The following is a 16,967-nucleotide window of genomic DNA, read 5'->3' as shown; positions in this document are numbered from 1 at the left end:
CTGGCTTGGGAAGATCCCCTGGAGAAGGGAATGGCAACCCACTCCAGTATTCTCAGCTTGAGAATTCCATGGAGAGAGGAGCCTGGTGGGCGACGGCCTGTGGAGTCGCAAGGAGTCAAACATGACAGAGTGACTAACACTTCCACTTTTAATTTCCAATATAAAATAAAAAAAAAATAAAGCAATCAAAACAACCGAAAAACAAAAATTCTTTTTAGACTTAAAAAAAAATCACACAGCTGTTAACTATTGACTAGGGGATTCAAACCTAAGTCTTTCTCTTTTGGAAACCAACCTTGAGCCCAAATGACGAGTAAAAGTCGTAGAACAGGAAGGTGGAGCGAGCATTCTAGGCACAAGAACCCTCAAGGCATGCACGCACGCATGGGCAGAGGCAGCTCACCAGGCAGCCTGTGCGAAGCACGAGGCTAAGCGGGAGAGACGAGGGTAGGGAGAGATGAGGTCCAGGCCGTGATGGACCTCGCTTTGTATGCTCAACGGTGTGAACTCTAACTTGGAGTCCGAGAGAGCCACTGAAGACACACAGACCTGACGTCTGTACAGGAAGGGACGGATGGGTACACAAGAGACAAGGTGTGTGAGCAGGGCAAGACTGTGGGCAGACTCTCACTAACCAGCAAGGGGTGATGGGGACCTGCGCTAAGAATTCTGCTCCTGGAATGAGTAAGACGACGCTCAGACAGCCTGAGCGGGGAGCGATGGCCCCTCTCTGAACAGTGGATTCCAGAGCAGAGGAGCCTGCGTGTTTGGAGGCAGGGGAATGGGGCAGTTGGGCGGGTGGGTAGGCGGGTGGCTTGGAGAGAGAAGGTGCTGATGAGTTCAAGTTTGGACTGTTGGGTTCATAGTTGCAGTCTCAGAAGAAAGGTCTGGGTAGGAAACAAAGGCCTGGGCAACAGATCTAGGCAGAAAAAGGAAGCATCATAATTGTGGACTGTTAACCAGGAGCAGGGGAGAAGGCAATGGCAAGCCACTCCAGTACTCTTGCCTAGAAAATCCCACGGATGGAGGAGCCTGGTAGGCTGCAGTCCGTGGGGTCCCTAAGGGTCGGACACGACTGAGCGACTTCACTTTCACTTTTCACTTTCACACATTGGAGAAGGAAATGGCAACCCACTCCAGTGTTCTTGCCTGGAGAATCCCAGGGACCAGGGAGCCTGGTAGGCTTCCGTCTATGGGGTCACACAGAGTCGGACACGACTGAAGTGACTTAGCAGCAGCAACCAGGAGCAGTCCACAATGCTTTTCACGCATTTTCTCTTTAAACTTTCCAACAATCATACGAAACAGATCTTGTTATTACTAACATGCCCATTTTACAGACTACGGCTCCAACTAAGCCACAAAGACATTAGGTGACCTGCCAAGGGCCATACTATTAATAAGGGACTAATACTGCCCCTTAGTCTCCCACACGCTTGTGGCAGTGACCCACAGTACAGACACATCTTACACTGGGCTCCAGTACAGACACAGTTTCCCTAAAACAGAAGTTTCGTGACGTCACACTTCATTCCCTGCTGTCTCCCACCCTGTTTCTTTTTTAAGTAGGCTGCCTGCAACCCACAACCTGCTCATGAAACCTACAGCTTGAGAACAGTTGTTCAACACCTACTGCCTCCTGCACCTGAATCAGGCGGCCGAGGTGGGACCACAAGGTGAGGAGCAGTGTCAGACACACCCCAGACCACAGGAGAGAATCCACTGCAGCGTGATTCTGAGCCAAACGCATAACACGATGAGACATGAATCTCTTGTGCCAAATTACACCCTGAGAATGTGTCTGTGGGAGCCAGCCCTTCGGCAGTGAGTCATCCACTGGCTGCAACACACATTTATGGGGATGGAAGCTTTTCTTGGCTGCCAAGTGTTTCCACTGTATGGTACAGGAAAAGATGGAGAATGATGAAGTTGTTAGCTCTAAAGTTGCTAGAGTATTCAGTGGCAGCAGACTGTGGGCACACAGCCCACAGCAAACCAGCCCTGTGCCTGCCCTTCACTTTGATGTAATTCTTACAGACAGTAATTGCAATAGGAAGTCATACCTCCAAGGGGGAAGTTATGGAATATGGCATTTAACATCTTGCTCAGCAGGAAATGATTCTGCTGGCAGGACTGTAAGAATCCACTCCCCAAATATATCACAGACCCTGAATGTACATACTCTTTCTGCTGCTCCATAGGAAGGGAGGAGTGCTCCTTTTCAGTAGAATCAAACCCTTCTGAGTGGCTCAAGGGTCTCATTCTCTCAGTTAACCCTTCATTTTTCTTTACTGCCACCATTTTCTCCTTTAACATAATTTCCCTCCCTTCTGAGTTCAAACAAACCCTGTTGTTGAGTTGGCAAGTCATGTCCACCTCTCCATGATCCCATGCAGCACGCCAGGTTTCCCTGTCCGTCAGCATCTCCCAGAGTTTGCCTGAGTTCATGTCCATTGAATCAGTGATGCCATCCAACCATCTCATTTCTTCTGTTGCCCCCTTCCCCTCTTGCCCTCAATCTTCCCCAGCATCGGGGTCTTTTCCATTGAGTCGGCTCTTCCCATCAGGTGGCCAAAGTACTGGAGCATCAGCTTCAGCATCAGTCCTTCCAGTGTCTATTCAGGGTTGATTTACTTAAGATTGACTGGCTTGATCTCCTTGCTGGCCAAGGGACTCTCAGGAGTCTTCTCCAGCACCAAATTTGGAAAGCATCAATTCTTTATGGTCCAACTCTCACATCTCTACGTGACTACTGGAAAAACCACAGCTTTGACTAGATGGACCCCGGTTTCCTCTCAGAAAGCCCCTCAGCAGGACAGAATGTTAGGGGGTCAGAACCTGTTCTCTACGTTGATTGTGGTGCTTTGGGGTGGGGGGTGGTTTCTACTCATAATCAGTATCTTAAAAAATTTTTGACTTTAAAATAAAAGCCCCGACCATTTTATGAATCCTACTGCCCTGTGGCTACCATCTTGGTTCTTTCCATCTTTTCCTTGACACTTGCTCTCTCCAATGAATTCATCAACCCTGAATATTCATTGGAAGAACTAAGGTTGAAGCTGAAACTCCAATACTTTGGCCACCTGATTCGAAGAGCTGACTCACTGGAAAAGACCCTGATGCTGGGGAAGATGGAGGGCAGGAGCAGAAGGGGATGACAGAGGATGAGATGGTTGGATGGCGTCAGTGACTCAATGGACATGAGTTTGAGCAAGCTCCAGGAGATGGTGAAGGACAAAGAAGCCTGGCGTGCTGCAGTCCATGGGGTCTCAAAGAGCCGGACACGACTGAGCAACAGAACAACAATAATCCAAGCCTCCCCCAGGCTGACCCCCTAGCCAACTCTCTCCCAGCTCCTTTCTTGCCCTCTGCAGTTCGTGGCGCTGAAACTTTCTCTTCAGAACCTCGCTGTCTCTCCTCCACCTCTCTAAACGCTGCTGCTCTTGACTCATGAGCAAGACCAGAATTCCAAGCCCACCACTCTCCCTGTGTGTCTGTTCCCTCGGGTGGCTCACCCCGTCTCCTGGGTCAGAGGCCAGCGTGCGTGCACATGACATCCAAACCCACATCGAGAGAGAGGACAGCTGGCTTGGGCCCCCTGTTACCCCGCCGGTGCCTCCGCCCTGTCACCGCCTCACAGTTGGCACACGCAGCTGCCCTCACCGGTGTGGATGACCTCCCACCGGTCCTCCTCCCAGGCCAGAGCCCTGGGGCTCCAGACACACTCATCTGGATCAACGCACGTAGCACAGCAGAAAGGCTCTGTGACCTGCCATGTTCTAGAATGATTATCGCTTTCACTCCTGAGAGCTGTTCAAATACTCCTTTGACATGTCTGTTAGTCTCGCCTAACTTTTCCCCAGCCTTCACTCCCCATCTGTCTCTCTCCCTTGCCCCCGGTGTACTGTGCGTTCTGTTCTTTGTCTCTTTACTAAAATAACCTTTCCCCCTCTTACTCTGCAGCTCAAGACCCTTTAAAGGCTCCTGTTATGTGCTGAACTGCAACTCCCACCCACCTCCCCACAAAAGATATGTTTCTGAAGGCCCCTAGTACCTCAGAATCGGAGAAGGCAGTGGCACCCACTCCAGTCCTCTTGCCTGGAAAATCCCATGGACGGAGGAGCCTGGTAGGCTGCAGTCCATGGGGTTGCAAAGAGTTGGACACGACTGAGCGACTTCACTTTCACTTTTCACTTTCATGCATTGGAGAAGGAAATGGCAACCCACTCCAGTGTTCTTGCCTTTAGAATCCCAGGGACAGGGGAGCCTAGTGGGCTGCAGTCTATGGGGTCGCACAGAGTCGGACACAACTGAAGCGACTTAGCAGCAGCAGCAGCAGTACCTCAGAATATGACCTTATTTGGAAACAGATCTTCACAGAGGTGACACAGTAAAAATGAAGCTGTCAAGTGGACCCTAATGCAATATGTCTGGTGTGTGCGTGTTCAGTCGCTTCAGTGGTGTCTGACTCTTTGCAACCCCATGGACTATAGCCCTCCAGGCTTCTCTGTCCATGGGATTCTCCAGGCAGGAATACTGGAGAAGGTAGCCATTCCCTTCTCCAAGGGATCTTCCCAAGCCAGGGATTGAACCCAGGTCTCCTGCATTGCAGGTGGATTCTTACCAGCTGAGCTACCAGGGAAGCTCCTAATATGTCTGATGTCCTTATAAAATTTAAAAAAGGCAGTTTGGACACAGAGAAAGAAGACAGCGTGAAGACACAGGGAGAGCCCTGTCCGTAGCCAAGGAGGCCTGAGGCTGCTGGAGCCTCAGAGGGCGCCAACGCTGCCCACACATTTTCTGCCATGTCTCTGTTTGGCCTTAAAGGCCTTTAATTTGACTCCTCCCTCCCCATTCAACCTTTATTCCCACAAGTTCCCTACTTCGACCTTTGGGTCAGTCTCCGCACCAATCAGACGTGTCTCCCTCTAGTCTTTATCTGGAAAGGGCTCTCCACCTTCGCCTGTGATGTCCCCCACCTACTTTTCTCTGCCGTCAAAACCTCGCACATTCTTCAGCCTCCAACATCAGTCTCTCTTCCACCATTACAGTGTCACTGATCTTTCGGCCGATTGCCTTCTCTCCTTCCTCTCAACTGTCATTGTCAGGTCATCTGTATCTTCTAAACAGACACCCGATCACACCGTGTTCACACAGTTCCCTAATAGTTTCTTGTGTGATGCTCTCAAGTCTTAAATTTTAGGTTAATATTTGAGTTAAATTTTAAGTCCCTATTGGAAATCACTTTTCCAGACACCTCCTTAGATTTGATTACTCAATAAAACATCTTTTTGACCAGAGCTTCCCACAATTCTTCCATTATTTTATTACATAACATCCGATCAGACGTTACTGAGCATTTGGGTCAATAAGGAACATCAAAGCTGTGAGTCCGAACTCTTCCTTTCCTCGAAAAGTCCTTACCTCTAAAATGTTACTTCTCAGAGTCCTTGTAAAGATAAGATGGAACAATTTACATGAAAGCGATTTTTAAAAGGTGAAGATTTGCTCAAATGTGAGATTAAATCATTATTATCACAGGGCCATTGCTGAGGAAATTATGGGCTTGAGCCAAGTGAGCTGGCTTTTCTAGATGTGTGCCACAGCGAGCAATAAACCTCACAACTAACAGAGCAGGAGGAAGGGTGGAGCAAAGCACAAAGCACGTCCAGGGGGTCAGCAGGGTTGTCTTCATAAAGAAAAGACAGACAGTGTGCGGTCACCTCAGTCTCCCTGAGGGCATGCAGGACCCCAGGCTCTCAGAAGGCCACTGACAGTCCCTGATGCACAGCTCTGGTGTAATAAGTCCACAGGTAATGGGTCATCCCCAAGTTAAGAGGTTTAATGGTGCATTCTGGTTTTATTTGGTCATTTAGCTCTACTGGTTTTATGACTGAAAGCTAATCAAGAATTGTGAAAAATGCCTGAAATACAAAAAGCAGGTTGAGGACTTCCCTGGTGGTCCAGTGGCTAAGACTGCAAGCTCTCAGATCGGGGGCATGGGTTCTATTCCAGGTCAGGGAACTAGATCCCACATGCCGCAACTAAGACCCGGCAGGGTCAAATAAAATAAAAAAAAAAAGCAAGTCGACCTCTGTCAATTTAGAATCTCAATATGGTCCACTCCATGAGCACATCAAAAGGGCCAAAGTCCAGTTTCCAAAGAAGACGCACTGTGGTGTTATATGGAGTCGATGCGTTTGGTGAGTATTCACATTCCCAGACCAGCAATCTTTCCCCAGCCATATGAATTTAGACTTGTTTTTCTTAATTTAACATTTCTTTTTAAAAGGGATTAAATTAACTTTCCTTCTTTCCCTTTACCTTTGGTATCTGTTTCAAAAACTTTAAACCTTGGCCAACAGCTTTGCGTGATCAGTCTTAAGTTTTAGATGCCAAATACAGACTGCATGTTAGTAAGTATTGCAGCTGTTTTTTATGTGTAAAATTCAGAAAACTGGGCCCTGGGTCTCTACGGCCTGGAAAATAGATCTAGGAGACAAGTAGGAGGTCTGAGTGTCTCCACTGGGAACGACTCCATCCCTCTGGTCTGTTGGTGACCTCCTGTCCCTACTGACCACCTATCAACAGGTCCCCGCTGAATGGCTGAATAATGCAGACTGAATACTAAAAGACCAAGACCTGGCAGCACTTTGGTGAATGCCTTTATCCAAGGGCCTTGATGGAGAGGAAATGGTTTCGGAAAAATATCTAAGAAAAGAAATCTATTTAGTTCTACTTAGATTTAGTTCCAGCATGGAGCATCCTGTGTGGAATGAACCCCAAACATGCCAAGAATATCTTGTACTATGTTACAAATGAAAACTAGCTCCCATGCAGACAGAATTCAGAATTTCTTAACTCAACATATCTGGCCCTCTCCCATTACAGAAACTGCTTTTAACTATTCAAAGCAAATTCTTAATTATTTCCCATTCTTGACGTGCAAAGGCTTTTTAGAAAGTAGTATGAATTTGATCTGTAATAGATGCTTATTAAAAATTCAGAAACTTTGTGGACTACAAGTAAAAGCCTTATAGATGAAATCCCAGAGAGATCCAACTGGTTTTTTTCTTTCAATGAGATCATTTTAAAAATGAATAAAACATGCCTTCCCCTGTGGGGTCTGGAGCTGAAGCAGAGATATTAGAGTAAATGTCACAGGAAAAAAAGGAATACTTTGCACAGACTTCCTCCCCCCACCACCCTCCCACTTCTTCCTGTTTCAAGCTCCTAGATCTTCTCATGCTGTCTGGGGGGAGGCGGGGGGCTTGGCAGCTTCCAGTGGGTTGTAGCCTTTAGGCATCAGTTACTTTGTACTTCAGATTTCTGGACTGAGATGTTGGGGGAGGAAGGGGATGAAGGACACTTGAAGGGTAATTGCTACTTGATGGCTGAAAATAGGGAAAAACAGCAAAGAAGAACCCCCGTTAGCCTCTGCTCATCCTTCTTCTAAGCAAATGGCACCCAGTCACATCACCTGCCTTGTACAGCAGGACTGTGTGACTTCTGTGTGACCTGGGACGAAAGAAAGTCCCTGTCATCTCAGGCTCACTTTTTGTAGGGTGTGTGGCACAACAGGCTGATGGGCACTGCTTCTCTAAAATGGAAATAACTTAGTGAAAAAAGACTTCTTCATGGCACCAGGCATCTGGAGGCTACATTCTGTAACTATTTGTTAAGTTTGCCCTTGATCAGTGGTTTCATCATTGGCTATGATTTAGAGAAAGACATGTAATTTTTGCCATTTCTGTTCTGCTGCTATCAAGACACAAACACTCAGCCTATTTGAGTATCATTTTATCCACTTCCCGTGGGTAACTTCTGACTGGTCATGCTAAAAGAAGGGTGATATCCAGGATTGTGCTCACATTCCTTAAGAGGTTCACTCTTATTATCTCCTTCTTTGACTAATCTGGCAATTATTTTGCTTTTCATAAGCAGAATCCAACGCAGGAAGATCTAAATAGACATTTCTCCACAGAAGACAAACAGATGGTCAAAAAGCACCTTTAAAGAAGCTCAATATTGCTAATTAGTAGAGAAATGCAAATCAAAATGAGGTATCACTTCATATTGGTCAGAATGGCCATCATCAAAATGTCTACAAACAATAAATGCTGGTGGGACTGTAAATAAACACAACTGTTATGGAGACTAGTATGGAGGTCTCTTAAAAACTAAAAACAGAGCTACTATATGATCCGGCAATTCCACTCTTGGGCATACATCCAGAGAAAACCATAATTCTAAATGATACACACATCCCAATGTTCATCTCAGCACTATTTACAATAGCCAAGACATGGAAATAACCTAAGTGTCCATCGACAGCGGAACGGATCAAGATGTGGCACATATACACAATGGAATATTACTCAGCCATAAAAGGATGAAATAATGCCATTTGCAGCAACATGGATGGATTATCATACTAAGTGAAGTAAGTCAAAGACAAATATCATATGACGTCACTTACATGTGAAATCTTAAGAAAAAAGATACACGTGAACTTACTTACAAAATAGAAACAGACTCACACAATCTGGCTACAAAGGGGAGGGATGGGGGGAGGGATAAACGAGGAGTCTGGGATTAACATATAGAACAAGTCCCCTACCTACAAACCGTCAAGCTGCGAACTTTCAAAGACCTGATCACGCATCCCAACAACGTCAGGCATGAAATCGCAGCTCGCCCTTCGTCTCCTGTTGCTGACGGTCCTTGAGCTCTACCATCTCCCTCCCTCCTCTGCCTCCTCCAATCAGTAACTCCCTGCCTGTTTTCTCACTGTCAGACTCTGTATGCCAGCTGTTGTACTGTACTACTGCACAGTTCAAGGCACTATACTGTAAGACTAAAAAATTTTTTGCATTTTTAATGTATTATTTGTGTGAAAAGTATTATAAAACTTTACAGTACAGTACTATATAGCCCACTGTGTCGGTTGGGTACCCAGGCTAACTTTGCTGGACTTACAAAACCAACTGAACTTGCAAATGCGCTCTCCAGATGGAACTTGTTGATATGTAGGGGACTTACTGTTCACACTAGTACATATAAAATAAACAGCAAGGACCTACTGTATAGCACAGGGAACTCTACTCGATATTCTATAATAACCTATAGGGGAATATAATCTGAAAAAGAATGTATCTATGTATATGTATAAATGAATCACTTTGCTGTACACCTGAAATTAATACAATATTGTAAATTAACTATATTCCATTATAAAATAAAAATTAAATTAAAAAAAAAAGAATCCAATGCAGGAGATAGGCAGAGGGAGCCCTGGACATGTGCTGAACAATGCCAGGGTGCCAGTGGCCCCAAGCTCCACAGGGAGACAATTCACTCACCAACATGAGGGAGACGACTGTGCACTGAGACAGCCTGTGCTGCCCCCAAAGCAAGCTGTGCTGCATGAACAGATGCTTAGCATCCCTCATCATCAGAGAAATGCAAAGCAAAACCACAGTGCAGTACCACCTCAGTCCCGTCAGAATGGCCATCATCAAAAAGTCTACAGAGAATTCCCAGTAGTCAGGGAGTATGGGTTCAGTCCCTGGTTGCAGAACTAAGATCCCATAGGCTGTGAGGCACAGCCAGAAAAATTAAAATAATTAAAAATAAATAAAAAGTCTACAAATAAGTGCTGGAGAGGATGTGGAGAAAAGGAAGCCCTTCTACACTGCTGGGATGTAAGCTGGTGTAGCCACTGTGGAAAGCAGCATGCAAGTCCCCAGAAAAGTAAAAACAGAATTTCCATATGATCCAACAATCCATCCCTGGGCAGATATCCAGAAAAAACTGTAATTCAAAAGATACATGCACCTACCCGCCATGGTCATAGCAGAAAATTCTCAATAGTCAAGACATGGAAACAACCTAAATGTCCATCAACAGATGAATGCAAAGGAAGACATGGTACATACATGCAATGGAAGAATACTCAGCCATAAAAAGAATGAAATAATGCCATTTGCAACAACCTGGATGGACCTAGAGATTATCACACTGAGTAAGTCAGAGAGACAAATACCATATCACTTACATGTGGAATAAAATGCAACACAAATAACCTATGAAACAGAAACATAATCGTGGACTTAGAGAACAGACTTCTGGTTGCCAAGGGGGAGGGGTTTGGAAGAAGGATGGAGTGGGAGGTTGGGATTAGCAGATGTAAGCTTTTTTGTGTAGAATGGATAGACAAGGTCCTACTCTATAGCACAGAGAACTACATTCGATATCCTGTGATAAACCATAATGGAAAGAAACAGTAAAAAAAAGAATGTACATATATGTATGCATCAGTTCAGTTCAGTTCAGTTCAGTCGCTCAGTCGTGTCCGACTCTCCGCGACCCCATGAACCACAGCACGCCAGGCCTCCCTGTCCATCACCAACTCCCGGAGTACACTCAAACTCATGTCCACAGAGTCGGTGATGCCATCCAGCCATCTCATTCTCCGTCGTCCCCTTCTCCTCCCGCCCCCAACCTTTCCCAGCATCAGAGTCTTTTCCAGTGAGTCAACTCGTCGCATGAGGTGGCCAAAGGATTGCAGTTTCAGCTTTAGCATCAGTCCCTCCAATGAACATCCAGGATTGATCTTGCAAACCTAAATCACTTTGCTGTACAGCAGAAATTAACACAACACTGCAAATCAACTATACTTGAATTAAAAACATAGTAAAACTAAGGAAAACTGTGTTAACCTTGAACTACACAAAAAGGGAGTGGTCAGTGGACCTCAAGTTTCCCTTCTTTTGATTCCTGCAGGTTCTGGCCCTTTCCCTTCCCCCTCTTGTGTCTGCAGTTCAGTATCTTCACTCCCAGCAGAATTCTAATTAAGGCAGGCTGCCCAGCTACAAAGATAGCCAGGTGCCCGGCCATTGTGTCCAGCAGCGAGGACATCCAGGCAAGCTAACAAGATGCAAATCCCCTGCAATGTGGCTTATGCATTTTTTTTTAATCCCTCAGTGAAGGCCCAGAAAACTCATTCTTTCAGATGGGTTTATAATATAGCTTTGACACCATGGTCGAGTGTTTAACACTAATTTAAATAAATTGCATGCGGTCAGCAAAAGAGAACATTCTGTCTTTGTTTAGTCTGAGAGGCTGTTTTCAAGATGAAAGAGACCTGATCCTGTCCTCTAAATTAAGGCAAATCTCAAGGATAGCTATGCCCCTATGATGGGTATTTTGATATTAATGAACTGTTTGATGGCTGAGGAAGGAATATCATAGGTATAGAGCCATGGACCAAACTGGGGATCGACAGAAAGTGTCACTTTATCCAGGTCGTGTTGAAAACCCAAGAACACAACTTTTGCTGCCAAAGAAATCAACTCGCAGGCATCTGAGCTGAGTTATAGAGGGGGCTCCTAGCGCAGCCCTAGACCTGTTTACCCAGGTAAGGAAATCAGTGAACAGGCAGGAGAAGGATGCTCATTGACGCCTAACGGCACCACCAAAGCTTGGAAATGCCTTCAAGGCTCGTGCTCTGCCTTTTACACTACTGTACCTCTTAGATCAGAGAGCAGTGGGTTTGAAATATAGTATTTGTTCAATAAATCCTGTTGGTTGACAGATGGGGCTTGAAAACAGCTTTCCTTTCTTCTACCTGATTGGACAAAACATTCTAAAATAAAACTGGTGTAATATTTCACATTTTTGGTCTTCTGTCAGATCTCTCTTTTCAGGAGTCTTAACCTGAGAGCCTTCCCGTGTTGTTTGTTTCAGTTCAGTTCAGTTCAGTTCAGTCGCTCAGTCGTGTCCCACTCTCCGTGACCCCATGAATCACAGCACGGCAGGCCTCCCTGTCCATCACCAACTCCCGGAGTTCACTCAAACTCATGTCCATCGAGTCGGTGATGCCATCCAGCCATCTCATTCTCTCTGTCGTCCCCTTCTCCTCCCGCCCCCAATCCTTCCCAGCATCAGAGTCTTTTCCAGTGAGTCAACTCGTCGCATGAGGTGGCCAAAGTATTGGAGTTTCAGCTTTAGCATCAGTCCTTCCAATGAACACCCAGGATCGATCTCCTTCAGAATGGACTGGTTGGATCTCCTTGCGGTACAAGGGACTCTCAAGAGTCTTCTCCAGCACCACAGTTCAAAAGCATCAATTCTTCGGTGACCAGATTTCTTCACAGTCCAACTCTCACATCCATACATGACCACGGGAAAAACCATAGCCTTGACTAGACGGACCTTGGTTGGCAAAGTAATGTCTCTGTTCTTTAATATGCTATCTAGACTGGTCATAACTTTCCTTCCAAGGAGTAAGCGTCTTTTAATTTCATGGCTGCAATCAGCATCTGCAGTGATTTTGGAGCCCCAAAAAATAAGTCTGACACTGTTTCCACTGTTTTTCCATCTATTTCCCATGAAGTGATGGGATCAGATGCTATGATCTTTGTTTTCTGAATGTTGAGCTTCAAGCCAATCTTTTCACTCTCCTCTTTCACTTTCATCAAGAGGCTTTTGAGTTCCTCTTCACTTTCTGCCATAAGAGTAGTGTCATCTGCATATCTGAGGTTATTGATATTTCTTCCGGCAATCTTGATTCCAGCTTGTGCTTCTTCCAGCCCAGCGTTCCTCATGATGTACTCTGCATATAAGTTAAATAAGCAGGGTGACAATATACAACCTTGACATACTCCTTTTCCTATTTGGAACCGGTCTGTTTTTCCATGTCCAGTTCTAACTGTAGCTTCCTGACCTGCATACAGGTTTCTCAAAAGGCAGGTCAGGTGGTCTGGTATTCCCATCTGTTTCAGAATTTTCCACAGTTTATTGTGATCCACACAGTTGTTTGTTTACTGGTCCTTAAAATCAGCATCCTTGAAGGTCAGCAATGAAAGTTCTAAAATACTAGTCCTGACCCTAGAGGGGGACAAGCAGGTCGGCCAGACTTTATGCCTCTCTAGATATTTTGGTTTAGAACAACTGAAACCAAAAAAGGCATTGCTCAAACTGCAGACATTCTGAAACCTGAAAAACATTTCCAATAAAGACATAGTGATTTAAATGGCTAATCAACTTCCAGAACTCTAACTGCCTCCAGCATATTTGTGCAAATTGCTCTGGTTCCGGAAGTCTGCATGTTGATCATTTTACTGCAGTTAGGGCGGAAGCAAACCAGTTCCACAGCTTCTACCTGAGACCTTCTACACTGTCATAAATGAATAAAGATGCTAACCGACACAGTGGTTTTGTTTGACTCAAGGACACATCCTAATCTTTCTGGCCAGCTCTTCTGCCTAAATAAATTTCATCCAGACATCCATTATGTTATGAAAAAAAGAAAGTACTGTAAATTCTAGGGAGAGGATATTTCAGTTCTAGGATCAAGATGAGATTCAAAGGGAGGATATGCAAAACTAATAGTTTTACAAAGCAAGGAACCAGTATTCATAAGACAAAATATTTGCCAAGGAGCTCACTTTCTGAGGTTGAATTACCACTCCACTCTTCAAAAATACATAAAAGCTGAGTGGCTGGTAAACAACTGGCTCAGTGTCATTAGATTTCCTCCCCTTCTAGCTACTTATCTCGAAGGCTGCATTTACCAATTCTTCCAACTCTAGGAACAAATACTAGCCATATCAAACACTTACCATTTTCTTGCAGAGAAATTAAACTAAACTCTTAGATAACTTGCACTGACCTTTTCAGATCTGCCAACTGGCAGGCCAGTCTTAAGGTCTGATATCTAAGAGGATAAGAAATAATGCTGGTGACAGAAAATGACAGTGCCTCAGCCCTGATGCAAAATATTTAAGATAACAGTCTCAGAGAGGCCTAGCAAACAGATATCCACGAAGGTATTTTCTCATGAAACCCCAAAGGAAAACCATCACCATTTCTATCTGCCTCATCAGCAGCAGCATCAAAAGAATCCAGACAACCCCTGCCAGCATCAACCTTTAGAACCTGTGCAAATCAAACTAAGGTTGTCTTTGGGGGATTTACAAACCAAGATGGATTTCCTGTAAACCAAGCAGTGTCATTTTCAGTAATAAGAGAAAGAGAAGGTTCTGATCATGTTATCTTCCCAGGTTTTAGGATTTCAGGATGGCACTTTGAAAGTGCCAATTACCAGATTGGGTTATCTCTGTTGAGTAGGCCGAATTCTCATCAAGCAATAGCTGGAGGGTTGATGAGTTACTGCTGCTCAGACAAGGCCAAATAAACATACCACGCCTGAGCCTCAAGGTAAATATCCAGCCTCTTTCTAAAGTAAGCAGTGGACAGAAATTCCAAGGACAGAATTCAACCCAAGGACAGACCAAAGAAAAGGTCAGTGTGAAGAAATGTGAGAAGTTCTTTCCATTTGTGTTTCAATATGAAGCAGGAATAAAAAGCTGACCAATCAGGAAACCATGCAAGTCAACATTAAAATGATGATGCAAGAAAAATAATTCAAGACCTATGGCACATAGGGCTTCCCTGGTTGCACAGATGGTAAAGAATTTGCCAGCAATGCAGGAGACACCAGTTCAATCCCTGGGTCAGGTTTACTTTTGAAAGATACAATGGAATTTCCAATGGAGGATTTGATAAAGAGTTTTCCAGGAAAACAAATGCAGGATTTGGGAAAATGTTCTAATACTGATAAGGGGACACAGTCATCTAAACAAACTTGCCTTTAAAAGGTAGATATCCTAGATTCCATGAGCCAAAATAGAGTCATGGTATGTACCTAAATAAGACAGTATGAAAAACGGGAGAAAGAAAAAGGTAGGGTTCACAGAAGAGAATGCACAAACATGGGCGTGAGTGAGGAGATCTGGTGCAATCCCACCTCTACCCAGTCCAAAATATGAATTATCTCCACCATGAAGACATTTCATCAGTGCAAGCGGCCATGCCCCACTCAACCAAATCTGGGTTTACCCTAAGGGAGGAAGGAGCTAGTTTTAAAATTGTTGTTCAGCAGCTAGGTTGTGTCTGACTCTTTGGGACTCCGTGGACTGCAGCATGCCAGGCTCCTCTGTCCTCCACTCCCTCCTGGAGTTTTCTCAAATTCACGTCCATTATTGACTCTTAATTGTTAGATACACTTGAAGAGGAAGAAAACAAGGTAACGTGCAATTCAATCAAATCCTTTGTATCTTTGGTTAAGGTTGTGGTAGCCCAAGGGTTCTGAGTCATTTCTGCTCTTTTGTTCCTTTCAGTCCAAAGGCAACTAAATCTGCCAGGGATGAAATCACGTGGCCCTCTGAGACTGGAGGTCAAGAGAACGGCAGGTAGTGAACCGAGCGTGCAGTCATCTTCAAACCCCTGATAAAGGACACGGAAACACCAACAAGTCGTGCAACAAGCCCACCCTATATTCTAAAGATTGATGCAGAAGTTACTGTCAATTTTTATAAGAAAAGAGGTTAAAAACTATTTAACGGAGGAAAAAAAGCATTGCTGAGCGTTGTTCCTATGACAATAATCCCTCCCACCCGAGGGGCTCACCTACTCTTTGGATGTCTAGGTGCTTAAAATGAACCACTTAAAACGCATTTGCATCTAAAGCTGTCTCTGCTCTTCAGGTTGGTGACTCCTGAGGGGAGGGGAAGGGTGAAGAGAAAACTAGCTGCCTGTGGGATTGGATTATAGGTGGAAACTAATTTAGAGTTCATAGAAACGTGGGATCTGACAGGCGCTTTATGAGACCAGCCTTCCTCCCCACTCCCACTCTTACCTATTTTGTCCGCAGCATGCAGTTTTCAACGTGGAGCATGTATTTTCTGAGGGTATCAATCCACAAAAGCCCTGAAAACCCTCCAAAATCATCTCTATCCTCCAAGAAGCCAGACTTGCATTATCAACTTGGGCAGAGGATCAGAGTGGAGGCTAATTAGGAAGGAACCCAGTTTCAGGAATTGGTTGGAGGAAAACAACCGAAATGTAACGAGACAGAAGGAAATCCATCTTTTCACGTTATTAGATCGCACGCTGTAAGGTGACAGAATATCTTTTTCTCTTCCCTCAGTTGCAAAATGACGAGAAAAGCGAGCTGGCTCGCGCCTTTCGAGACTGGCGGAGGGTCCCGGCGCCCGGAGAGCGCGGCAGGCGCGGGGCGGGCGGCGGGTCCCCGGCTCCCCCGGCACCAGCCCCGGCCCCGGCCCGCCGACCAGGGCCCGGAAGCCGAGTCTCCGCCGGCTCCGCGCACCGCGGTCCCCGAGCCGGCGCCCGGAGGGGAGGCTCCGGGTGACCCGGCCCAGCCCACGCGCAGCGCCCGCCGCCATCCGGCTCACACGACTTACCGCGCGACGGCGACCCGCTCGGCGGCCGCAGCCGCGCCCCCGCCGGCGATTTCGGGCTCTAGGCTAAAGCTGCGTAAACGGAAGAGCCGAGGGGGCGCCGCCTCTCTGCTGGATCCCCGAGGGCCTGGACTCGGCGTCCTCGCTTCCAACAGGCTCGCGGCTCGGTCACTTCCATCCCGTGCTCAGGCCGGGGGCTGAGACATCTGTTTTCCATCAACCGCGCGGCCCCGGCAAATCCTGGATTACGCGCCGCCCGGCGCCCGCCGCTTTCCCGGCCCCGGCGCGGCGCTAATCCCCGCACAAAAGGCAGGCGAAGCGCACGCAATGCGGAGCCGCGGTCCAGGCAGCTTCCCCCGCGCGCCGACTGCGGGCTGGACGGCCGGCTCCCGGGGGAGGGCCGACCGCAGCCCCGGGGCAGGAGAAGGGTGGGCGCGGTCCTCCGCGCGGCTCCCGCGTACGCTTCCTCCCCCAGCTCTGTAAACACGCTGCAAAGTCTGTCCCTTCGGGGGAATGACTTTAGTTTGACGCGGCTTCAAAAGGCCAGCCTCCAGAACAGAATGGCTCATTATTCAAAGCGATCACAGCCCCCAAAGTGAGAGAGGGGGGAAAAAAAATCTCTGCGTTTAAGTAAATTCTGACAATGAACACGGAAAACAAGGAGAAATTACTGTGTCTCAAGGTCTTCCATTTTATTCTGTA

General features: G+C 46.2%; 1 protein-coding gene and 1 pseudogene across 7 annotated transcripts in view; one reads left to right on the top strand and one right to left on the bottom strand.

Annotated features, from left to right (window-relative positions):
• Positions 1 to 16,967, bottom strand: part of TRIM2 (tripartite motif containing 2) — a 185,586-nt gene that overhangs the window by 91,402 nt on the left and 77,217 nt on the right. For 2 of the 7 annotated variants that reach the window (XM_055405293.2, XM_055405294.2), the window contains exon 1: positions 16,269 to 16,962. The exons of 3 other annotated variants lie outside the window; for them this stretch is intronic. The gene's annotated coding sequence lies outside the window, so the exon portion shown is untranslated. Of the gene's footprint in view, positions 1 to 15,703; positions 16,106 to 16,268; positions 16,963 to 16,967 lie in introns of those variants that run through there. 2 more of the 7 variants (XM_055405299.2, XM_055405297.2) reach the window with 2 other exon arrangements.
• Positions 16,002 to 16,748, top strand: LOC148774805 (uncharacterized; annotated as a pseudogene).

The sequence above is a fragment of the Moschus berezovskii genome, chromosome 19 (assembly GCF_049115385.1).
Source record: "Moschus berezovskii isolate FMDL1 chromosome 19, NW_MosBer_1.0, whole genome shotgun sequence".
NCBI classification, from domain to species: domain Eukaryota; kingdom Metazoa; phylum Chordata; class Mammalia; order Artiodactyla; family Moschidae; genus Moschus; species Moschus berezovskii.
Note: the sequence above shows the minus strand (reverse complement) of the source record. Positions and strands in the feature narration are given on the sequence as shown.